The sequence below is a fragment of the Aphelocoma coerulescens genome, chromosome 24 (assembly GCF_041296385.1).
Source record: "Aphelocoma coerulescens isolate FSJ_1873_10779 chromosome 24, UR_Acoe_1.0, whole genome shotgun sequence".
Classification (NCBI taxonomy): Eukaryota; Metazoa; Chordata; class Aves; order Passeriformes; family Corvidae; genus Aphelocoma; species Aphelocoma coerulescens.
This window is the reverse complement of record NC_091037.1, coordinates 2346622-2372356: the sequence shown is the minus strand read 5'-3', so window position 1 is coordinate 2372356 and position 25735 is coordinate 2346622. Positions and strand designations below refer to the sequence as shown.

The 25735-nt window shown below is 49.1% G+C and overlaps 1 long non-coding RNA gene across 3 annotated transcripts in view; it reads right to left on the bottom strand.

The window, feature by feature from the left end:
- Positions 1 to 25183, bottom strand: part of LOC138098336 (uncharacterized) — a 122125-nt gene extending 96942 nt beyond the window's left edge. For all 3 annotated transcript variants that reach the window (XR_011146593.1, XR_011146592.1, XR_011146591.1), the window contains exon 1: positions 25023 to 25183. This is a non-coding gene — a long non-coding RNA (uncharacterized lncRNA). The remainder of the gene's footprint in view (positions 1 to 25022) is intronic.
- Positions 25184 to 25735: the final 552 nt, after the last annotated feature.

The window sequence follows — 25735 nt, the reverse complement described above, 5'->3', positions numbered from 1 at the left end:
CTCCTTACAAATTGCCGCGGTGAATAACTTGTTGCCTGTATTTATCCCTTTTCAAATTGTCTCTTAGCTACACTCATCCATCTTCATTCCTCCCCGCCTGCTCCCGACACTCTCGGCTGCTGCCTCATTATTTTACATTTGTGCGCTGCCACTTGGCTCAGGCACACGGAGCAGCCCTGGGAGGACAGAGCCATCGCTGGGGCCACGCCACCGGGGGTTTTCGTGGCCTTTCACACATTCCCCCTCATCCCCTGCGTTTGTGAAGCACCAAAGCCTTGGCACCGGGACACCTGGGCCCCAGCCAGAACAACATCCCTGGAAAGCAGAGCCCCTGCTCCCAGAGGTTTCACAGACCAGGAGAGGCTTCACTCAGACACAGCAGAGCCCCTGCTCCCTAAAATCCAGAGGTTTCACAGGGCAGGAGAGGCTTCACTCAGACACAGCAGAGCCCCTGCTCCCTAAAATCCAGAGGTTTCACAGGGCAGGAGAAGCTTCACTCAGACACAGCAGAGCCCCTGCTCCCTAAAATCCAGAGGTTTCACAGGGCAGGAGAGGCTTCACTCAGACACAGCAGAGCCCCTGCTCCCTAAAATCCAGAGGTTTCACAGGGCAGGAGAGGCTTCACTCAGACACAGCAGAGCCCCTGCTCCCTAAAATCCCGAGGTTTCACAGGGCAGGAGAGGCTTCACTGCGAGCCTTCTGCAGTGACAGACTCGGAGATGTCCGAGATCTCAGCGAGGCTCGGTTTGGCCTTGCACAGCAGAGCCAGCTCGGTGTGACAGCGGTGACAACTCCACTGCTGAAGCCCTCAGCGCCCTCATTCTCCCGTGCCAGTGGCACCAGGCACATGACAGATATTCCAGCAGTCCTGCGTGGAGGCTGGAGCGGCACCCACAGCCCGTTTCAGCAGGAAATTGCAAATCAGAGCTGTCACTGGGGAACAGACACCACACCCGGAGGAGCCTCGGGTCCGGCTCTGCTCCATCACCAGACATGCAGCTGGTGAAAGTGCCTCCACCGGATTTTTATTCCAGCTTTCCCACTGCTCCCTCTCTCAGGAATGCTGTCTTCCATCCTCAAACCCCATCCACCAAGCACACACCTTCGCCCCCAGCCTCTCTCACAGGACTCCACAGCTGTCCTGCTCATTTTAAACCCCTCTAAATTAAATATATTTTGCTTCTCCCGTGCTCCAGCTTTTTCCTCTCTCCTTCATATGCCAGCCTCAAATGTATTCCCCAGCCCACACCTCCAAAGCACCGCTCTCCCTAATTTGTACTCTGTGCTGCCTCGCTTTTATTTGCCTCTGAAAAGCCTTCAAGTGGCAGTGTTTGTGTGAAAGATGCTATCCAAAATAAACTTATATTGTGCCATAAATCCCAGCCAAAGCACAGCTAAGATAGGTGCAAAATTACAGGCTCCAAGGAGGTGGTTTTGAGAGCTCCTGCTTTTATGTGGGAGGGAAAGAACCATTCCCCTCCACAACAGCCCTCGCTGGGGAAAAGCGTGGCTTGGATGATTCGAGTGGTCAGGCTCTCAGGGCTCATCTCTTCAAATCCATAACTCCAAAGGTTGGGTTTTGTTAAAAACACTCACAAATCAAGTCCCCAAAGCCCTGGAGAACCTGTGGATCTGTCCCAAGAGAGATCCCAGACAAAACAGCAGAGAAATGCTTTGGTCAAATGCAGGGTTTGAATCAGTGGCAGGAGTGGGACAGAGCCAGGAGCTCTGAAATTTGTGCTGGAGGAAAACCAGGGAGAAATTGAAGCAGATCCTGTCTAGGTGTAAATGGGAAGGATGAAACCACAAGCAGAGAAACGTTTTCCAGCAGGCACAGCTTTGAGGGAGAGCCCAAAGGCAGGAGGGGAAGAGAACAAAGAACCTGAAGGGCTTTGTTGGGCATTTTCCAGCAAAGGGATGGCTCAGGGCTCTGCCCTGTGCCCTCCTCTCTCCTCTGCAGCCACTCCCAATTTCCAGTTCCTGGATGACCACAGGCACCCAGCCTTCACTGCTTTCCTCTCTGATTTCATCAGGGGCAGCATCCCCTCAGATCCCATCCGTGGAGGGAGCACTCCTCAGTTCCACCTCATAATTCTCCTCACCAAGACAATCTTGGCTCTCCAATTCAAGCTGTTGAACACCCGAGCTCGGTGCCCTGAGCATCTCCACCATCTCTGGGTGCCACTGGGCCAAAATCTCTCAGCATCAACACCCCAGGCTCTCCTCCCCAAGGCCTCCTGCATTTGGAACCACCTTTCCACGCAGGATATTCCCCAAACTGCAAAGCTGGGCTGTGATGGAAGGATTATCCAGCCGGACGCTTATTTTTATTAGCGTTAATTCTCTTTATCCATTGCTAATTTCCCTTTTGCCATGCGCCTGTCAGGAATCCAGGGCTCAGCAACCCAGCAGAGCAGTCTGAGCACACATCAGCCTTCAGAAACAGCACCCCAGTGGGATGGGGCTTGCTGGCAGAGCTGCCAAGCAACGCTGATCTGCTGTGATGTGCCTCGGGAGACTCCTTTTTCCACCTCTAATTCCCTGTTTGCTCCCCAAAACCTCCCCCTGCAAGTCCTGCTCCCTCTCCATGGCATCATTATTATTCCATAGGAGCCACATCAGCCCCCTTTGGAAAAATCTCAGATCCTCACGTTGGGGAAGGATTTGCTCTGAGAGCCTCCACAATTCGGGGGCGTAAAAAGGGGTTGGGACCTGCTGAGTCCCCAGAGCAACACAGGAGGAGGGGAGGATTTGCCCTCTGGGAATTCCCAAGTTTCCAGCTCAGGATTTATACTCCCAGCCATCCTTCTTGCCAGCAGGGGAAGCAGGAGCATCAGCATTTCCCATCCCTCTGGAGGCAGGAACAGCCACGGGAAATAATCCCAGGGAGGGAAAATAAAAGGTCGCAAAGGGACCTTCCCAGAGACAGGCAGAGCTCATCCCCCTGGATTCCTGTCCCTGGTCACTCCTAATTTAAAGCCTGAATTCCTCCTAAAAGAGGTTTAACATGGAAAAAGAGAGCGCTGGAGTTTGGGCTCTGTGCAAAATCATTTTTTTAATGTGCCAGCCAAAACTGAAGCACCTAAAGTTGCTTTTTCATGCCTATTTTTTTCCCCTGTTGAAAATCATTAATCCAACTTGCCAAAGCTCAGGAATTGTTTTACTCAACTGCAGTTATATTCCTTATTCTAAATTATATTCCAAGTTATATCAGGGGATAATATTCAACCTTCCCCCCACCCTTATATCAGGTGTAATTGTGAGAGTAGAATTACATCAGGTATTTCCAACTCTTCACCAAAAAAGGGATAAAGCACCCAAAATTCTTCAGTGTGGAGATCCTGGGAGGAAATCCAGAATCCTGAACATCTCTCTGCATCCACAGCTGGGACAGGAATCATCCAGAGCAAAAAAAAAAAAAATAAAAAAGCCAAACCAACCCCCAAACTAAAACCCTAAAAGGAAACTATTCTTCCTAGGTTAGGGATAAAACACTTCCTAAACCCATCAGAGCTCACACCTTTATTCCAAATTTTTTTTAAAATGCAGTATTTTTGTCATTATTCATCATAAGACCCAGAGAAATTACATAACCATGGGGAGGAAAAACATTTGACCAAGCTGAGTTTGTTTTTTGATCTTGTCTAGGAATTCTGCCCTGGGCCATCATTTGGGTGATGCTGGGATTTTGGGGGTGGTTTATTTATTTTTTTTTTTAGGTTCTTCCTCTCTTCCCATAATTCCATTAATTTTAATTAGTTTTCCCTTGTCATCAAGCAGGAATACCCTGAAAACCAGGATTCCTTTATAGCAGAAACCACCGAGACAAGGTAACTCCAACTAAATAGAGGAAAAACCCCAACAAGGACATCAAAATAGGGAAGTCATTAAAATTTACAGCTGTTGAATAAACACTCACTGGGTGCTGCTGATTTCTTTTGCCTTCCTCAAATCCATTTCTGAATGATCATCAACATCTGGCAGGCAGAGGAGGAGAAATGCTGCACGTGGGGAGGGGTTTAAGGATAATTTTTCGGGGGGGAAATTCATTACAAGGGAGGGTTTGGAGTTATATTTTTATTTTCCAGCGTGGAGCTGGAGGAAAAACCACCCCCAAAATTCCTAAGTAACCTCTGTAAACTTGCGATGTGCCAGGTACAAAGGACGGGAAAGGTGAAGTTTTCTGACAGAAATACAAAATATCACCAGAAAATAAATTACTTCAGGACACCCAGCAGTGTGCAATCCAAGGAAACGAGCAACCGAATTTTAATTACATGAACAAAAAAGGATATTTTGAACTACGTGCAAGAAAATAAAGTGCACTGCTGGTGACACGGGGAGAAATAAGTTCTTTCCTTGTTCCCTAGCAGCTTAAAAGCTGTCAATTAGCAAATCCCTATGCAAATGTGCTGCAACTTGACAGGCAGAGCCCCACAACAGTGATAACACCACGGGAAAAAATGCATCAAACCCCACAGTATTTACAGGAAGCAGCGACACCAGGTAAATATTTTCATGTGCTGTAAACTGCATAGGTTTAAAGTGTTCTCAGCATTGCTTTTAATGCGATTTTTTTGCGTGGAGCAACGTGGGGAAAAAAGGCGCCGTGCAAATAAATTGCTAAAAAAAGGTGAAAAATGGGAGGTTTAGACAACAGAGTGTCAGACAAGAGCGTGCTGAGTCGATAAATTGTGCTCTCAGAGGCAGAATTCGCTTGCTCTTTAGCAAAAGTTGGGATCTGTTCACTCTCTGATATTGTGGTCACTTCCCAGAGCACTAAATCAAGGCTGGGACTTGTTAATCCCAGCTCTTTGCTGACAGAGCAGAGCTCAGCCCCAGCCAAAAAGCACCAGATGGGCACAGGGGGAGATCCTGAGCACAGCAAAGCGAGAGGGAACAGTTTGGTGCTCACTTGCAGAGTTTGTGCTTGGCTTTACTGGCTTTCAATTGTTGTCCTGGGGAGGAAGAAAAGAGAAGGAGAAAAATTTCCCTGGCACGTGGAGCTGGGTGGTAACTCGCCCCCTAAAAAACCCAGGGAGGTAAAGAGATGCAGCAGTGAAAAACATTTATGGGCAACAAGATTGGGTGCTCCTAAAAGCCACAGTGACCCCAGGTGTGGGGCTCTTCCCTCTTTTCCATACAGGCACTGCCACTGGGTTTGGGGACCTTGCAGCCAAGGGATGCAGAGAGAAGAGCTGGGATCACATCAGGGTGGTCTAAAACTTCACGTGGGTCTATGAAACTTCAGGGGGGTCTAACAACATGCTCAGGATGGCCTAAAATCCTCACTTCAGGCTGGCCTAAAATCCTCACATCAGGTCAGTCTAAACCCCCACATCAGGGCAGTCCAAAATGCTCAACACAGCACTTCACCCACACAGGCATGCCCCAGGAAAAGAGGTTGGACTTTTTGGGGCAAGACAGTGCCCTTTTATCCTCTGGAGAGGCCTCACCCTGCCCTTGAGAGAAAAAGCTGCTGGAAAGAGGGCTCAGTTGATTGCCTGCCTCAGTAGCCACCAAGCTCTTCCTAAAATTCACTCGTAGGGAGGGATCAAACCCAAGCAGGGAGTGACACACCCCAGCCAGGCGCTTCCCTGGGTAACAATTCCAGCAGAACAGCTGGAATCATCGAACCCCCGCTCAGGTAACACAACAGGCACCTCTGAAAATGCTCCTTCCCTTCAGGTACTTTTTGTTGTTGCATCATTTTGCAAGGGCAGGAGGAAATCTGATGGAAAGTGAGCCTTGATACTGAAGTATTTTGATTCCCTCTTTATTTGCTGTTGAGGCAGAAGAGGCTTTAGTTGGGCTTTTTGTTTTTCCCAGACAAAATTGGTGTTATGTTTCCTATAGGAAACATGTCACAAAAGTTTTGCTGCTGCTGCAGGAAGGTTTTCCATGAGCACACAGAGGGCCCTAAAAACAGGAGAGCAAAGCAATTCCCTGCAAGTCAGACTCAATCTCCATCCACCTCGTGCCTCATTAGAAGAGAGGAGGTTCTGTGCCTGGCCCAGGGTTTTATAGCAGCTCTCAATTACCCTGTGTACACTTTAAACACTTCCCCAATTACCTGGGCCACCTCTCCCCCATCACAGCCCCACAGTCCACATAGGGCTGGGTAGTCCTTCCCCAAACAGCAATCCAGGGAATGACAGCAGCCTGCTGGGCAAGGAGAAGGTGGGTTTTTACTCCCTAATAAAACATCACCCCCTTCCCAAGCCCAGCTTTCCCTGGATGTGGATCTCCCACCAGCTCACTAATGATTATTATCCCTTCTAGCAGTGAGTGGGAAGACTCCAGCTTGATTCTGCAGGGATATTTATTACCCTGGCTGCCCTTTGATCCTGTTTAGTCTAATTGAGCCTGGCACACGGCTCAGGGCTGCTGATGGATCCGCCCCATAAAGGATCTTTGCAGACAGATGGAAGTTCCACGATTGCCTCCTTTTCCCTGCTATTAGAGGAGCTGGGCTCCTTCCTTTGACTCACAATTTAATTACCAGGCACATGGAAATGTCGGGAGCACTGAAGCCAAGGCCCTTGCACGCATTTCAGTGCTCGTTCCTGTGTCTTTGAGCCATCCTTGTGTCCTTTTTAAAGGCTCAACTCCTAAAAGAGCCCCTTCAACATCACCCAGAAATGGAGATCCCTGGTGAGATGGAGCTGCGCTGAGTTTGGGGGGGTTCAGTGGAAGCAGCCAGCAAAATTCCCACTCCCCCAGGGCAAGGACAGAGGCTGATCCCCCTTTTCCCGAGCCCGATCTCCCTTTTCCCGAGCCCAGCAGCTCGTTCAGAGTGCCCCAGCCCTCAGCAGCTCTGTTAGCCCGGCCGATGGTCCCCTCATAGCTGGAGGTCCTCACACCTCATCAGCTCCTCGCCAGAGCATTTATCCCATAACAGCTCTCCCAAATGTCAGGCACCCGCGAAAAACCGAGAGGCTTCAGCTCCTGCCTGGGTTTTAAATATCAAGATGCCATTAGCCGCTCTCGGTGCCCTCCAGGGAGCGAAATGAGAGGACAATGGCAATTCCTGGGCTCTCTGTGGCTTCCTTCTCTCCAGTTCCCCGTGGGGATAACGATGCTGCTTCTCCAGACCCCCCACTCCCTAAAGCAAGCCCTGGATTCGAGGCATACGAGAGCAGGAAGAGATGGATAAAGGGAGTTTTCCAGCCATTATTCATCCCAAAATAAGCTGCACATCAGGGATGGCTCGGACTCAAACAGTTCCTGGCTGGTTTAGGTGCTCCTGGTGCACGGGGAAGGTGACTCCCAAACACCTCCTTCACTCACAGGGACAGCATTTCCCAATAATTTTACAGAAATTACCCAACAGAGAAGGAAATGCCCCCAGTCCGAGGGGAACCTGACAGGCAGCAACAGCCCCTCCTAAAGGGAGTCCATTAAAATAATCCCCACTGCACCTCACCCTCTCCTGCTCCCTCATTATCCAGCATTTCCTTGTTTTCCTTCCCTGTTTTCAAATGGAAATAAATATTCAAACGGAAATAAATGGAATAAAACAAACCTGAGAGGGGAAACAAACCCAAAGGGAATGGGGGAAGGGGAGGATGGAGAGGTGACATTCATTCTCCCCCTCCCCGCCAAAAGAGACACCTGACAATTCCTGCTGCTGAGTGTGTGACAGTCGCATTCAGAGGGATAATTGACTCCCTGTCAATTAGACAGGGAAATCAGATCGAAGTTAAAGTAAGATTTCTATTTTAAAAAATAGAAAAAATTAAAATGAACGGAGAATGGAAGGAAATGAAACGTGTACAGAGTGGTCCAAAGCACTCTTGGCCTGGCTGAGGGGTGTCCTAGAGGGGGAGAGGATGGAGAGGGAATCACTTGGAATCACTTCAGTGCTCCCACAGACCTGGAGAAATTACATTGAACATTAAAAGCTTCATCTTTAGGTCAAGACAGATGCCTGAACACCTGGAGACATCCCAAGCAACACGGGGATGGAAAGGCTGCTCTCACTTCGCTGCTCAGGACACAGAAATCTGTCACCATGTCCCCTTCCCCCTCCTTTCAAAGGCTGGTGAACTGGGAAATTCACCTTTTAGGGCAAAATTCAGGAGGAAAGTTCCCATTTTCTTTGCCTGGCACAGGGCTTGTGTGTTCCAAGCAGCACCCTCACATCCCTGCACTCTGATCCCAGCACTCCCAACAGCCAAGTCACCACTGGTATTTCCCCCTTTTAGACTTTTGTTGCTTTTCCTTGCTTTTTCCTCCTGTTTTTTTCTCTCCTTCAGGGAAAAAAAAATAAAAAATCTCTCCCTTTGCTTTCCTTCCCCTCCAACAGAACCCTGCACTTCTCTGTTCCCTTCCTCAATTTCCACTCTCTGTTTTGCAGAGTCCAATTCAATTTAAACCAAATTACCTCACTGGTGCCACTGAAGCACAGGGCTTGCAGGAGCCATGGGGAGCGTGTTCAACCCCACGTTATGGAAAAAATATTTAAGGGAACGAACGCTCCAGCAAATGGAATCAATACTTTCCACGTGAGGAATGACCAGGGACGGAAGGAAAGGAGCTGGAGTCAAGCACAAGTGCACAGCTGCTCAAAATTCAGAGTTGATAACGTGTTAGGACATCAGCAGCAGCATTCCAAGTGCCCCGATTCCTGCAGCAGCCTTTCCCAAATGGAGGATCCCTCGTTATTTCAGGGATTCTGGGCTGGGAGCTGGAGCTGTTTCCTTCGGAGCTCTTCGTGGCTGTGCTGCTGCCAATAAATCCTCACATCTCTGTCACTTCTGAGTCACGTCTCAGATGGGGCTGAGGGTGGGGAGAGGCATTTTTAGCCCCAAAGGGGGAGTGTGTCTGCGGCCGGTTTTAGCAGGTGGCCTCGAATGACATCTGATTCCAAAGGTTTTGCCTTGTTTGTGTTAATTTTCTCTATTAAGAATTATTAATTACTACACCGGGGCAAGGAAGCCTCAGCTAGAACAAGCAGATCCTTAATCACACTCCTTAAAATCTGTGCAATTCCCCCCTTCCTGAAGGAGTCAGGAGTTTTCCCTCTCCTCAAACTCATTTTTCAAAAACCATTTTTCCCTCGTCACAGAGCCAGCCCAGCAAAGCTTTGCCTGGTGCACTTCAGAGAGGCACCTTGAAGCCAAGAGTTTGCTGTGGGAGCTGTGGCACCAAAAGCCAAGCTTAAAACTCAGACCCAGCCACCAAAAGCAAGGTTTTAAAAGCTAAAGGAGAAAGGAATCACCCACCAGTTACACAAAAAAATCAGCAAAATATACCTGAATAAATTTACAAATTCACATTAAACAGCATTTAACGTGTGGATAAATTAATTATGAAAAGCAGGAGATGGTTAAATCATAATTTTTTGGTATTCTCAAGTAACAAGTGATAGGATGAGGGGGGGAAAAAGGCCTCAAGGTGCACCAGGGGAGGTTTAGGCTGGATTTTAGGGACAATTTTCTTCACCAGAAAGGTTGCCCAGCCCTGGCACAGGGGATTTAACAGATCCCAGAGGGATTTAACAGCGCTGTGGATGTGGCACTTGGATTAGTGGTGGTCATGGCTGTATTAGGTTTATGGCTGGACTCAATATTAAAGAACCTTTCCGACCTAAGGGATGATTCTATTCCATGAAGTCGCTGTAAACAGATTTGCAGACTTCTGGATTCCAGATTAATTCACTCAGGGTACGGTGGTGGCTTCTCTGGAGTGGACTACAGGGAACAGAGCCACCTTCCCCAACAGGAATTCTAATTTTTTCCTACTCTTTTCCCTCCCCTAACCCACTTCCCCTGCTTCCCCCCAGGCCAGGCCCACTGCAGTGCTCCATGTCCCCTCTGGGCTGGGGACAGCTGCCAGGCAGCTCCCTGTCTTCCTCCTCCCTTGCTGGATTATCACCCCCTTGTTCTGACAACTCCTGGGTGCTCCAAAAATCCCAATACAGACAAAAAAAAAAAAAAAAAAGAAAAGAAATTCCATTTTCTCCTTGGAAGCAATCAGCCAGAGTGGGCTCCACTCACTGCAGAGATTAAGAAGCCTCAATAATAATTTGATTTTTAGCACAGAACGTGTCAGTGGTGCCTCCCTGCCACCCCTGGCTCAGCCCTACGGCCCTCCTGGAGATGGCACAGCTTTTAAAGGCACCTCCAATACCAGATGAGGAATATTATGATTATTCCAGATGAGAAACATTATTCTCATCATCCCAGATAAATCACATTAAACCCCTGGCAGAGCACCACGTGCACTGAGTCTGTACCCCCACAGCTGAGCAAGAAGCTACAAACACTCATTGATAACGTTTGTCAAAACAAAGAACAACAAAATAACGGTGCTGAATACAGCCTGTGCTCAATTCTGAGTGTTAAATTACAGTCCAGGGCCTGGTTTAGGCAGGTAGTGAGGATCCAGCTGCTGACAGGGGTGGATTAATCATTACTGATGGGGATGGTTATCTCCTTTTCTGCTTTACGTGTCCTTAACAGCACAAAATGCTTGGGAAATAATTTGCTATTTCATCATCATTGATTGCTTTCCTCCAAAACATTATTCCTCGGAGCCATCCCCGCGTGGGACTCTTCACCTGGAGACCTTTCCTCTCTGACCAGCCTGGGAGACCTGGCAGTGCCTTTTCCACACATCTCTAAAGCAGCTGCTGCCTGCACTTCCCTCTGTTTGCTTTCCATGGCTCTTCCCCCACGAGCCTGCAATTAAAAATTAATTTCGGCGCATGCTGCAAACAAAGCGGGGCCAGGAAAGGCCTCCAGGGGAGTTATGGATGATGCTTTTAGCTCAAACAGCACCTCCCAGGCCGGGTTTAACAGATCCATCCCTCAGCATCTGCCTGGGGGCTGCAGGAGGCAGGGAGGGGTCACAGACTCAGCGCTGGAGCTTTGCCAACAATCCTCACCCCTTGCCCCCGGTGACAGGGATCACCTGCACCAGCTGGGCTGAGGGGAGGGCAGGGAACATCCCAGTGCTCAGGGAAGCGCAGATTTCCAGGAATAGCCACCCTCCCTCATCAGCACAGCCAGGAAACTGCTCCAAAAAGGGACAAATATTGAGCTTTTCTGACAATTCCATGAACTAAACAGCAACAGAGATGCTTTTACTTCCCGGATCCAGAAGGTTTTGCTTCTCTCCTGCTACAAATACACACTTTCCAGGATATCTGGCAGCAATCTGGAGGGAATAAGACTTCCCAAGGATATTTTGCAACTTCCACTTAAGCTCAGTCTGTCTTTATATTCACTGTCATCTAAACTGTGAATATATTATATTTCCCCCCCCCCCAACTTTCCAATTTTATCCTCTCCCATCAGTGTGCCATCCCCGGGATGGGAGCTGGGGGATTTTTTAAATTTATTTCTTTCTTAGGCAGGAACTTCACCCTAATGTGTTATAATACAAAACATAACAGCCATTACTGGCTTGGGTGGCAAAGTTAATATTTCATTTTCAGGTGTTTTACATCCTGATGGCTTCCCACGAACATCCGAGGCAATTCCCACATATTTCACTGGGAAATGTAATGGGCTGGAAAGACATTCCTGAGTTCTGCTTTCAGCTGAGGCACAGATGCAACAGGGAACCTGCAAAAATGCAGTGGTGCTGCCTATTTTGGGGCAGCATTCCAGAGATTTATTTACGATACAATAACATTTATCAGGGAGACAACAGAAGATTTTCTTCCCTTTTGTTCGCTTCCCCACACAAATGAGAGAGAAAGGAATGGCTGCACTTCCACCCAGAGCCAATCTTTAAGTCAGTGGTGTGGAAAATTGCATTGATACTTCCTCAGTCAAATGATCAACTTTATTGAACAGCAGCAAGAGCTGCACATTTGCATGAGGCTTTTAAAAAGCAATCTTCATCTCCTCTCCCTGAGAAGTAAAACAGGAACCACAACAATTTTATCTGGATGTTCTCCAAGGAGTTAATTGGAGGCCAATTTATTGGGGAGGGGGGTGCAGAGGAAAACTTATTGACCAAGGGCTCCGGGGATGTGAAACTGGAGGCAACTCGAGCTGAGCACGCTTTGGAGGAGGGGATTCCATGGTTTCCAGGTCTGGGGGGTGTGGTGTGGTCCTTTCAAAGCTGCCAAACGGAACTAAACTCCCACTGATGGGACTCATGGGACTGAGGCAGGTGTGAGTAACTCGGATTGCTGTGATGAGCTCACTGCTTGGGGCAGGCAGGGTCCCTCTAACTGAGAAAATCAATGGGAAATGGGATTTCCAATTCATCACGGAAAAGAAATAGAATCTAGGAAATTAATCACATCATGGGACAGTCTAAAAGCAGTTTTATTGCCAATATTTCTTCGCTGGCAGCAGAAGATCTCATCCCTTATCACAAACTGTCTGGGCCCTTTAGAGGCCGAACAAGTTCCTTGTGGCAGCACTGAAACCCAGCCCTGTTCTCCTGCATTTACTCCATGTTCCCCAGCAGGGTTTGCACACACTTCTGCCCTCTCAAGCCTCTCTATTAATGCTGTACATTCAGACTTCAAGAGTTATTTATTTACAGATAATTCCACCTTCCCATCCTCTAAGCTTTAAATTCACCCTAATTAATATCCTTACACTGGCAGGCTTTGCCCTTCGCTTTTAAATTAAAAGAAAACTCCAGAACCACTCCAGAACAGCTTTTTTTTTCCTTATCCCCACAGGGTTCTCCACTCAGGTAATCCTTTAAAAAAAAAAAAAATCACATGGCTTTGGCAATGCCTAAGCCCCAAAACGTTCCCTTTCCTTCCATGGATTTTACAGGCTCAAAGGGATTTCTTCTGCCTGTGCCAGTCCATTCACACTTCAAAACGACACCTTTGGGCATCTGAAGTTTGTCAGGCTGGTTTCCAGGAGCCCTGGGACCATGCAAGCCTCATATTCTGTGTTAGATCTCATCTGCCTGGAACATTGTGGACAGAGACAAATCCTCTTGATGTAAAGGGGGAAAGCGAGAGCGTCTAGAAAGGCACAGCACTGGCAGGGCTTGCATTTTGACTCATCCCTGAGGGGCTCCAAGATGAGCAAGGAACAGCAGCCAGAGGCAGCTCAGCCCAGGGAAGGGTGACAAATAATCCACTGGTCACAGCAATCCGCTAAATTGGCATTTCCCAGTTCCCTCTTCAGAGGGACAGCAGCCACACCGCACATTCCAGCATGAAAATTGTTCTTGTTTCGAGCCTGACAGGGCTACATCCCCCTCCTGCCCCTTCCTGCCTGCCTCAGTGGTTTAATTATTCATACAGGGGAGCTCCAGCACTCCAATTCATCTCTGGGATTCTTTTCCTCCCAGTTCAGGCAAGTTCTGCCTGCGCTGTTCATTAAAGTATTGATCATTGCACTCAGCACCTCAGCCCAGGACAGCCAGGCCCGGCTCTCCTGCTCTGCCCGCAGAGCCAGAGGCACCGGGCACCTCCAGCAGGGAGGTTTTTAATGCCCTCACAGCCTGGTCCTTTCTCCATCCCTCTCCCCCCTACACAGAGCTGTGCTCCCACAGCCTCTCAGAGCCCTCCTGGCCAGGACTCCTTCAGCCAGTGCTGAGCAAAGGAATAAAATCTCCTCAGCACATCCCTGGGGTTTTTCCTGCTCAGGGTACTCAGTCCAGCCTCTCCCAGCTGCAGAATTCCTGCGTTTGCTCTGGCAGAGAGAGCCAGATCCTCACTGAGCACGCAGAGCACGAGCAGGCGCTGCTGCAGAGCACCCACGCTGTGTCTGCAAGGGCATCACAGCTGGTTCGTGAAGGAGAGAAAACCCTCAGGGCTCAAAATCCTCTGGGATTTTGGGATCTGGGAACTTGGGATCAATGGCAGAGATCCATGCAAAGCACACAGGAGGATAATTCAGGTAACCTTGCCCTGCGCCACCTCCCCACGGCGTGACCTGGCACATCCCTGGGCCCTCTGTGCGAGTCAGGAGCAGACTTGTGCAGAGGAAAAAAGAGAAAATAAGCAGAGGAAAAAAGAGAAAATAAGCAGAGGACTGCTGCTTTCAGCACCTGAAGGTCTGCAAATACAGCTTTTGATTCAGCAAGGGGAGGATAAAACGGGATCAAGTTTGGGCAGAACTCACCCTGAAGGTTTAAGGAGGTACAGAAGAGGGAAAGCAAGGGAGGAACAGCCAAAAAGGCAACCACCAGCCCTGCCCTAAAATGAACATAAAGCCAACAAGGAACTGCTCAGATTCACCAGTGAGGGGCTGAGCTGGGCAGCTGCACACCCCAAACAGCCCCGTCCCCGTTCCTCCAGCAGCAGTGACCCCACACTCCCTCCTCCCCCGCTGCAAGGAGGTTTTCCGAGCCCTACGAGGCCGGCACTCATGGAGCCACTGGTTCCACATTCATTAAGGGCTGTTTGATCCGGCAGCCCCGGGACTCTGCAGCCTCGGCACTCGCTGCCTGTGATGTCTGACACGAGAGGAAGGCATCGGGCCCTGCAGCTGCCCGGGGCTGGGAGATGCTGGGGAGGGAAGGACACGCTGAGCTGTAAAAACCCGAGGACAGCAAGTTATGATCATAATTTAGCTTAAAGCAGCAGGAGGAAGAACGTCTCAGGCAGCTATTTTTGACACCAAGGATTTTGACAAGGATGTCTCTTGCCCTTCCTGAGCTGCCTTTGTGCCTGTTCTGTTCTCTAAGGAGAATTTAAAGGTGAGCTATAAAACGGGGAGAAAGAAAAGAAGTCTGTGCTGCCCTAAAAAGCTCCAACAGGCACCAGTGATGAGGGGAGCTGCACACCCGCCTCCCACCCGAGCCCTGAGCTGCATTTGCAGCTTGCTGAGGTGCAGGGAATACTCGTGGGACAGTATCTCACTTGTTGAGCATCTCTGATTCTGATGCTGAGAGCAGCAAAGGGGTCAAAAAAGCTGCAACACCTCCGGCTGTAAGGAGACAAAGCTGGTGTTTTGCTGCCCTGAAAAGCTTCCAGAGTTCCCTCCTGACCGCCAGGGGCTAAAAATCCAGATTAACCCACACCCCCCAAGCGTTTTGGTCATTGCTCAACATCAGAAGGCAGGAGAGCCCTCAAGTGCTTTTCAGGTTGCCCCCCAGTTTGCTTTTCACAGTTGTCTGAAAGGAATCCCTCCCTGTGCCAGGCCCCTGCATGGCAAATCCCCCCTTTTGCCAGCTGCACTCAGAATTCTTGGCTTCAAAGCAATCTCAATGCACTATATTAAAAAATTGTCATCAAGGAAAACCCTCAGACCTGGGGGCACAGTGAATTCATAACATCAGTGACAATTTCTTATTTCTTCAGTCTCTCATCTCGGGCTGTGTTGCCCACAGGGCTGACATCAGGTCTCTGGTGTGTACATATATTTTCATTTAATCACTGCTGAAAAACAGCAAGGCTTTTCACACACTTTTAATGAAAACCACTCATCCTGGTGGCCAGCCAGGCACTATCTCTTCATCTCCCCTTGCCTTCAAGGGCAGGGGAGTGCAGTGCCAGGATTCTGGGAAAGCTGAGCCAGTCAGTGCCTTCTCACCTGGGGAGGAGTACAGGTAATGCCCCAAGAGCATCACAAAACATCCAAACCTCGTGGGAAATCCTGCTCTTGAGGCAGCACAGAGAAAGAACTCTATCCATGCTCCCGGGATGTGGATGGAGAGAGCAGAACATGCTCGGGGGTGGTCACGGGGACTCCAGCCCTGCCAGCTGACCCCACAAGATGACCCCTTATTTTTAGATATTTTATCCAGGTCTGTTCACCCCTCACCACTCAGGACAAGGCAAAATCCCTGCACTTCCCAAAATGTCCCAGAGTAGCTTTCTGGTGCCTGATGCCTGTTGAACTCCGCACTGGATTTTGGCAGGAGCTGATTCCCATTTCCCACATCCCAGCGGAAGTTCCATCCAGACACCTCCTCCTGCAAGGAGTCTGCCCCTCTCAGCACTGCCTGAGGAGGTCCCTGTGCATGCAAACACCCTTTAAATATAAAATAAATATACATAAAATCACCTTCAGTAGGAGCACACACATGCCAGAGCATGTCTCCTACCTCAACGATATACATATATATAAAAGATACACAAAGCCCCATTCATATCATGAACAACCACACTCAGAGCACCCTGAACAAAAAGGAAAAAAACCTCAAAGCCTCGTGGAAAGTTTGTACAGACAGCACAACTCCCTGGCTGGCTGCAGCATCCTCCAGATCCTCACCCAGGAGACAATCCCAGCCAGCAGATCTTGCTGAATCCAAACACCTGGCCCTGCAGGGAGCTTGCTGGATACAAAAAAAAAAACCCTAAAAATACGAAAGTTTTGCTCTTTATCTTTCAGGATGGAGTTAAAAAGAGGGATACATGCCCAGGCCAGCAAAGAAAAAGTGAAAAGCCTCATTATTGGTATTTTTTTAGGACCTATATTTCCTACCTGGCTGCTCTGGCTGGAGTAAATATCCAGGCACCAGCTGCCCTGAGGGGCTTTGAACAAGCAGCCAGAGCAGCAGGATAATTGGGGTTGGTTTGTGGGAGGAATGGAACAATGCAGACATCACAGAGGAAGTTCTGGGGCAAGGATGGAATTTTTACCAACCCCAGAGGTGAAATTGTTAAACCGAGGGGCCCTTTTTATGCCCCCTCCTCTGCTCTATTGGAGTTCTGGCACCTGGAAAAGGATGCAGATACCAGGAAACACAATTTGAGAGCACACAGTGGTGGGAGTCAGCAATTCCTCTCTGGAAAAGCAGGAGCAAAGCACTTGGGTAACCAGACAAGCGTATCTCACCACATTAGCTAATTCTTCAAGGCTACTGTGAAGCTCCCTTGAGCAGTCAGGCTCCAAGCCACTGCTCAAAACCAATCCTTTCAAGCTTCAGCTGCCTGAAAACAGGCATGGAAGAGCAGCTTGGAAGCAGGAACAAGCCCAGGGATTCACATCACCTGGGTGCAGCCTGCCCTGGTGGGCAGGGAAGAGAAACCCTCTGCAGGGATGATTTCCAGAACCTGTCCGAGGGGGAAAGGACCAGAAACAAGAGGTATAAAGCAAGCAAGGGCCATTGGGAACTGGAGAGCTTCAAGATGGAAATCAAGGTCCCTTGAGCTGCCAAGGCTGAGGTGAAATCCATAAATCCAGGTTCCCCCTGAGGGAGGTGCCAGCTGTGCAGCCCAGGGGAAGAGCAGGACACTGGTGACTGTGGCTGTGCTGGTCACTCATTCCCAGCCCTGCTTGGCCAAATCCTGGCTCCCAGCTGTCCCAGTGATGCCAAGAAAGGGAGAAAGGCTTTCCCTGCCATAAACCCCCACTCCCATTCCCCCAGTGCCACCATGGGGTCAGCAGGAGGAGCATCCCAGGAGAGATTGTCACAGTCCCATCCCTCCTGGCACAGGATTTCACTCCCAACAAAGAACAAAACAAAGAAATTTGAGATTTCCCTGATCTCTGAGCATTGATTTATCTGACCATAATTGTGAGGGTAATTGCATTGAAATTATTAAGCCTCCAACTAAGACTTGGACCACTGAGCATCAGCTCAGCCAAATCATTTTTACTTCTGTCCAGCTCCTGTGTGCCATCACCTCATTTGCTAAAGTAAATGATCAGAAGTTTAGCAGCTCTGCAGAAGGTTTTAAGGACATTCCCTTGACCAAAGGGCAGCCCTGGAGCCAGGAAAACAACAAAAAAAAAGTCCTGAGATTAAAACACTGTTACCCCCCACCCAAATATTTTACAGCTTCATGCCTGACAGAAATGACTAAAAAAGCCTGGAATGTCCTTCCAAGTGACACAGCAGGAGACAGGGAAAGCAGCAGGGACGTGAGCCAAACACTGACCAAATGCTTCCACTTTGTGTCAGGAAACAAAAATAAGTGTTGACAAATAAAAGCACAAGAGCTGGGCTGGGCAAGAGAGCCTTCAATGTTTCCCTGGCTGGTTTTTGCTTTCTAATGTTGACACATGCAAAAAAACCCAACCAACCAACAACAAAAAAAAATCCTTCCTGCTGTGCCTGGTTCTGGGAACACATCCCAGAGCCCCTGGAAGGTGCCAGCCCTTCCAGCAGGCGTTTGGCTGTCACCAGGCACCAGCAGGGACACTGGGGACAAGGCAGAGGGCTCTGCAGGGTCACTCTGACACCTCGAAGAGCCTTTTCCCACAGCTGTCCTGGCAGCAGGCAGGGCTGGAACAGGACAAGGGAGGGTCCCCTGTCCTGCTCTGGCTGGGGACAGGGTGACCTCGCTGTGCCCGGGGGCAGTCAGCCCCTCTGCCCCGAATTTGGCTCAGCTGTGGCACAATCAGGAGCAAAAAGAGCTGAACTCCCCCTCACCAGGAGGAAAAACCCCTGAGAATGACAACAAACCTGCCTGCAGCCCTGCCTGAGCTGTGATGACAGGACACAAAAATCAGTCCTTTTCCCCCCAAGCCTCTCCACTCTGGGTGCACACCATGCCAAGAAGTGGCCCCCATGCCCCAGCAGGGCTGATTTTCCCATTTTCCAGTATTCTCTTCCCCCTTTGTGTTATTCTGCAGAGTCACAGCAGATGGATCCATATTCTGCTCAGAGACAACTCACTAAAATGTCCAAAACCCAGGAGAAGGTGTTAATTTGAGCACATTATCCAGGCTGGCTCCTCAGTTAACCAAGAGAAGGAGGTGAGGAGCAATCCCCACCCCAAGGCAAACTCAGGTCAGGCAGCAGAACTTTCCTCCTCTGTTCTTTCCCTTCTCATCCAGGCGAGCAGACCAGGGCTAAGCAGAGGCGCTGCCTCCCTCGTGCAGTGGGGTGAAACCCACCAAACCTCCACCCAAAACGTTCATTTAGACAACGAGTTTGGACAACTCAGGTCCTCAGGAACAAGGGCTGCCCCTCACCTTGCAGAGCTGAGGGGGGAGGGTTTAGAATCTCTGTCTAGCAAAGCCCTCTAGACTGAGATTGCTTTTGGCTGGGAGCGCAGTGAAACATTTGCAGAACCACCACAACCACCCCGAGCTGCCATCTGACTCTGTCTGGGCGATCTGCTGCAGAGCTCCCTTCCCCTTCTGCAACTCTCCAAGAGAACAATCCCAAGTGGGAGGGCTGCAAGGGAAATGTTCTGGCTTCCAGCGAGCCTGGGCTGGGACAGCAAAAGAGGAAGAGGATGAGCAGCAGCTCTTTCCTCCTCAGAGCTGGCTCCAGCTCAGTCTGAGAGAAGAGTTTGTGGGGCTACTGAAGATTTAAACCACCAAGAATAAAATCGTGGACACGAAAATCAGTCCTGGGTGTGTGGTGTGATGGGCTTTGCCATTTAAGGGCTTTCCTTTCAGGGGGAAGAAGGTTCAGCCATCCCATTCCACAGGTAATTCCATGCTTTATAAGCATAATGACATCCTGCAGCCTCTCCCTCCGCACAGGATCTCTCTGAGCACCCAAAGACATGCAACCCCAACCCCTGACCCCTCCTGGGCTGTGCTAAACACGGCTGGAGTGGTTAATGGAGCAGAAGTTATGGATACAGACACTGCTTATGTAAGGCTCATTTCTTGAGGAAACTCGGCTAAAAACAGCACTGAGAAGCTGTGTCGTCTTCCACATGCGCCGAGGTTAAATCAACCCTGCTATAAAACATCCCAGAGAGCTGCTGAAACCCCATCTCCTTCCCCAGGTTCAGCACCACAACAGCCCCTGCGCCTTTTCAGACCTCATCTGGAAACATCTGGAGCAGAGAAACAATTCCCTCACGCCTCCCAAAGGACACTGCGACAGCAGGTTTTCATTCCAGGATAAAAACCCTCTCCAAAGTAATTAGCATTCTTCCAAAGTGGAGTAATTACTCTCCAGTGAAGTCACTTGTGTTCCAGAGGAGTGTGGCCGTGCTATTCCGGAATGTTTCCGGCTGAACAGCTTATTCTGCAGGAGCTGCTTGTCAGCCCCGTGAATGACAAGCAGCTCATTTCCCCTCGTGGAGGGAGGGCAAATCAAATTAGGAAACCAGGGTTCTTCAGGAGATGTTGGAACCATCCACCAGTTTCAAGGAAAATCCATTTTTTTTGCCATTTTATAACCGCTGGCAGGAACTCAAGGAGAAAGGTCAAATTCTTTCCCTGCCCCTAAAGACAAGGCAACAACTGGGCCCAGCTCAGAGGGCACCCAGAGGGAAGAGGATTTTTATGAACTCTCCAACCATGCCCAGAGCCTCAGAAGAGCAGAATTTTACGAGGCACCAGAGAGTCCAACATAAATCATGGGGCTGAAGGAAAGCTGGCTGTGACTCCTGCAGCTCCTGGAACTGCTTGTTCTCCAATAAAAGGACACAAAAGACAACTCATTTCTGAATACACAACGATGTGTATGCTCCTGGTGCAGAACAGCCACGCCACAGGCTCCCAAGAGGTGGGACAGCACCTCCCTGCCAAAAAAAAACCCCAAACCAGTGAAGGCAGAAGGGCTAACAGAGACCAGAAATGGCCTGGGATGATGGGCTGGGCATGTGCTGAGACATCCTGATCTATCTTTGGAGTTCCTTAGCATATTTGCTCTGCTGATTTGCATAGGCAAATATAAACTATGCTCTCAAAAAATTGCTCAAGCAGAGTCAGGAGCAAATTAAACACTCAGGCTGAGGGGAGAGAGAGGGAGAGGGAGCGAGAGAAAGTTGTAGCTCTCGTGTGCTCTGTTTCCTGGAGCTGATCTGACTTAAAGCAGAGAGACTTGCAAACATCGAGTACTGGGGGAAAACATGACAGGAGAGCCGTGCCAGGCTCGGGAAGGAGACGCACGAGCCGTTTATTCCTGCATATTTTCCCAGCTCATGTGGAAAGCTGCAGCTGTCAGCACTGACAGCGACTGCAAATCGCTGCTCAAGGCATAAAACCAGACCCAGAGCTTCCCGGGACAAGGGATTCGACTGCTTTCCAAGCAGGGAGAAGAAACTGCTTTGGTGCCAGCCCCAGAGGGCACGAGCAGATCCCACTGGGAAGCACTTTTTGTTCCCAAAGCCAGCTGGGGAAAGGTTGGTGACAGTAGCAGGTCCCTTCCCCAGCCAAAGCAAAGAACTCTGCCATGAAAAGCAAACACTTTGTGGCTCTGACACACAGGTATGGACTTAGCCTGACTTTTAGAGTCCTGATTTTTGCCATCCTGCCCCAGCAGGATGTGGGAATTCAATTGTTCAGTGGAATTCTGGTGAACAAAACCTCACCTCGGGCTCTGTATCAACACCCAGCACGTCCAGGAGATGGATGGGAGGCTTAGGAAATCCAAGCCTCAAAGAAAGGCAATTTCATCTGACCTTTGCCAGCCCAGGGAAGAGTTTTCTGAGCTGGAGATAGAGCAGATTTCTCTTATGTAAAAGGTTGTTCTGAGAAGAGAAGAGGGTAATTATCCTTCAGGCCATGGGAGGCAGGGCAGGGGGAAACAGGGTGAAGCTGCAGTTGAAGAGATGGGGAAAGAGAGGTTTAAATTTCTTCTTAGGATAAACTTTTAATGCTGAGGGTAAATAACAGACTGCTGAGTGCATGGGAGCCACGCTGGAGATGGATTTTAGGGGCTTCCATCACAGTTAGTGTGCTACAATCAGAAGGAGAAGGGATTAGGGGATGGATTAGATGATCCCCAAGTCTTACCAGCCCCACTTTTCCTTGACCAAACCTCTCCTGTGAGCTCAAGATGGGAGAAAAGGTAGAAAAGTAGAAAAGCTGACAGTGCTGACTCCTCCTTCCCCTGCAGAGGAACCCTGAAACCTCAGGAGCCCCGAAAAGGAGCTGCCTTAATACACTGCAAAAACCAAATTTCCTTTTGGTCTTCCCTCATCCACCCAGACAACACAAACATAAATGACATCTGCCTAAAAAGAACCTGCACGATGATCCCATACAAAAAATATCCATCTGAGCTTCACAAGGCTGGAAGTTTTTGTCACTGAGCCCTCCCAGACACTTGGCTGTGATCAAGCAGTCCCAAAACCCCCCTCTGAGGCAGACCCAAACCCAAATTCCTTCTTTTAAGCTCACCATGAGCTTTTCACTGGGAGTTTCCAGCCAAGATATCCATGGAGGCTTCATCAGTGACAGCAGGGAACTACAGGAGACAACCCAGGACCTCTCCTGATGTAATTTTGGCTTTACTCAGCAATTTCCCCTTCCTCACGCTGCCCCAGGGCTGGAGTGACATCCCACCGGTCTCACACAGCCTCTGCCACCCCAGCACCAGGAAAAGCAGCTCCAGCTGCTGAGGTGGAACCCCAAAGCAAGGTTTGTCCCTGGATTTACAGCTCCCAGCTGGATGTGGCTCAGCGGGGATGGTTGGGAGCTCCAAGGGCACCTGCAGCCACAGCCAGGCTGGGGAAAACACTGAATTAGGCTGGAACTTGTGGTAAGTTGGGGTCCCTCCCCAGCAGGGATTTTTCCAGCAGTTTTACATCCTGACCCTTCCCAAAGCTGCCTCTACTCCTATCCCATAACAAGGGAAAAAAAAATACCCTCTGGGAAAAAAATAAAAACTGGTTTGCCTGGGGGAAGTTGGGCACATCCAGTGACAAAACCGAGAAAAGATCCCAACAATTCACTGCCTCTCACCTCTGATCTGCTGAACAATTCTTGCCAGGCCAAGGAGCATCTCGGGCACGTTTTGGAAGGAATTAGTGGGGAATCCTGGAGCTGAGGCTCCCGGTGAACAGCACAAAGGATTCTCAAGCACTTACAGAGGAGCAGAGTGAGGAATCCTTTTTGTTCTGGGCATGTAGCATTAGGAAACCTGTCAGCTTCCATTTCCCTTGATGACTTGGGTAAATTTCTCTGTCTTTTTGCCTGTTCCTGCTTTTCTTTCCTTTCTTTTATTGGTTTTTTTTTCCCCCCCCCAAGAAGCAGTTAACAGAAAAACGAGAAACAAGAACTGCATTGTCAGGCAGAAACACACACATGTAATGAATTGTAAGCTGCTTGACCCTTCCTGGGTATTGATTCTGCTCTTTAAGCATGGACTGCTTTGCAGGAGCTGATAAAAGGCAAGAAAAGAGAACTGCCAAATAAAAATTGAACCCAGGATTTTCTTATTTTGAGCTTAAGCTTGTCACTGGCAGAGCTGCCTGAAACACCATAATACACTGCAATTTCTTCACTCTCCCCAAACACCATTTTCTGTGTGCATGAGAAACTTGCCTGCTTTCATTTATCACACTTTTTTATCATCAGGAAAAATGTAAATAATTGAGACCGTGAGCAAAAAAAAAAAAAACACCCTCAGCGTTCTAAAAAAGAAAGCTCAAAAAAAGAAGAAAAAAATGTTTAGCTTTCTGGGATCCCATCTCCCATCAAAACCTTAAAGATGCTCATGAAATATTTTCACACACCAAAGAAGCATTTTTATGAGGAGACATATTTTGTGGAGGGGAAAAAAAAAATTTGCATTTCTCCAACAGCTGCAGTAAATCCTCATCTCGCAGGGATGCTGAGAGAGGAACACTAAGCTTTAAAAGCAGTTTCAGAAACACATCTTCAGCTGGCATAAATCAACTTTTTTCCACCGAAACAACAGCTTTTGAACCCAAATGCTGCTCCAGAAAGGAGCTCCAGGTGACCATTTGGCTCTCTAATTTTGCTGCAATAAGGGCATTTTATAAGGGAAGTTTTAGTTTCCTAGCTTAAAGCAAGCAGCGTTTTAATGACCCTGGATAAACCCAGGGCTCACACTTAAACCTTTCAACCTTTTCATCAGCTCTTCCCGAGGATTCCGAATGATTTGGAGCAGGTAAAGAAGCGTCCCCGGAACCCCCGGCGCCCTTTGATGGACGGGTTTGCATCGCAGGAGCAGCAGCAATAAAGGACAAGTACTCAAAGAAAAACCTTTCCAGGGAATTTCCGACACACAGACGCATCATTTCCCCCCCCAAACCATCAAGCCAGGCAAAACCCCCCCCAAAATGCTCTTTAAATCTCTTTTAGCAGAGTGGGGAAACAATGAACCATCGATTGCTGGAGCTCCAGAAGCCGCCTTCTCCCGAGGAGATTTTCAGCTTTTTGCTCTGCTGTGGGTGGCAGTTCCCCCCCCCCCCCGCTTTTTTTTTAGCAAATACTCATTTTTAACTAATCTTTGTTAAATCAGCCTATCTAGAAGTGTATCTCGATATAGCCAGGCTATCTAGAGGTGCAAAATGCTTTTTAACAACTCACATCCACCCACCAAAACCACGGCTCTCTTTACTCATCCTCCACAGAACGCGACTGCAAACGGCCTCACACAAGGACAAAACTCCCAATTTTAGCAAATCCAGCCCAGTTCCAGGGCAGGACGTGGCGTTTCGCTCCGTAATTAGGGACACCACCCAAATTTCCCTGAGAAGACCCCAAAAAATGAGGCGCTAATGGAGATCTCCGGCCCAGGCAAGGTCAGAGAGCATCGGGTGTAAAAGGGCAGGACACAGGACCGGGAACTGGGGAAAAAGCTTGGGAATGCTTCTGGCTACACAGAGCGACTCATAGGGAATACCAGAACTCCTTTTTTTTACGTTTTACACCCAACAAAAGCCATCGATTTCTTCCCGGCCCTTCCCCACGACAGCCTGGCTGCTTCCCACACCTCCCAAAAAAAGCTGCTGAGCCACGCTCCGGGACACCCTCAGTGCCCTGCAGCCGTCTGACCTTCCCGAGGAGCACAGGGACAGGCTGCAAATGCCAAATCAACAGATGGGCACTGCTGGATGGATTTTAGCAGCTCCCCTCGATGCTCCTTAGGCCTCCTGTGGCTCAGCCTGGGTAAAATTAACTCATCCACTGCTGAAAAATCCAGGGAGGGGTGCAGGGAGGCGCAGACTTGGAGTTTTCCCTAATTTTCTTTGTCCTTTCCTCAACACAGCCCCTAAACACACTGAAAGCATTTTTAAAAACCCCTCAATAAACAGCCCGAGAGAGAGAAAAGCGCTGTGTCGACACTTCTGGGCTGAGAGGAGGAGGAGGCAGCAGAGCTGGAAATGAATTACGGAGCAGCTGCTGTCTCACTGACAGATATCCCTGCTCTTTAAAACACACTCATCTCCCCCAGAGAGGTTCTCCCTCCTTCCCCTGGCACTCCAGGCTGGAGGGAGGAGCACAAAAAGCAGCAACAGAAAGTTTTCCTACCTTATTCTGCAGCTCTCAGGTCAAGGAAGGCAGAGCAGAGGGGAAAATCACCTGGCCCCTACAGCCCCAGCAAGAAGCAGCCACAAACTGAAAATGTACCCAAAAAAATACCACAAACAAACAAACAAAAAAAAAAAAACAACAGAAAGCACCAGCTCAAGCAGAACATGCCAAAAGCTAGGCAGGGACTCGAGCTGCTCAATAAATCTCCTGCAGAGGTGGTGCCCCAGGTGATGGGGATTTGGGGACGTTTGGCTTTAGTGGAAACACCTGGGGAAAGAATTGCTGCCACCTGGGGAAAGAACGCCCAAAACATGGTGTGGTTACAGCCAAAACCACCTGCTCCAATGCCAAGCAAGGTCTAGAGGGCTGGTAGCAGCTGCAGGTGATTTTTAATGGATTGAATCAATTTATAGTGAGGATGGGAGAAAACATATTGCTAAGGAAAAGTCTGAGGAGAAAACTTCAAACTTAATTGTGCCAGTTGATGGGATCAGCTGCATGGCCAAGGAGTGCCTGCATTGCTTTCACCTGGAGCTCCCTGAACCAATCCTGCTGCCTGTGATCCTCCAGAATTCCCAAATCCCTGCCCAGTTCCCTCTGACAGCACACCGGTGATGTTCTGATGGGTTTCTGTGTTTAGGGCTGGCAGAAGTTCCTGTTTCCCAGCGCATTTATGTTTGCAAAGTGGATAAAGTTTCCTTGCTTGGATG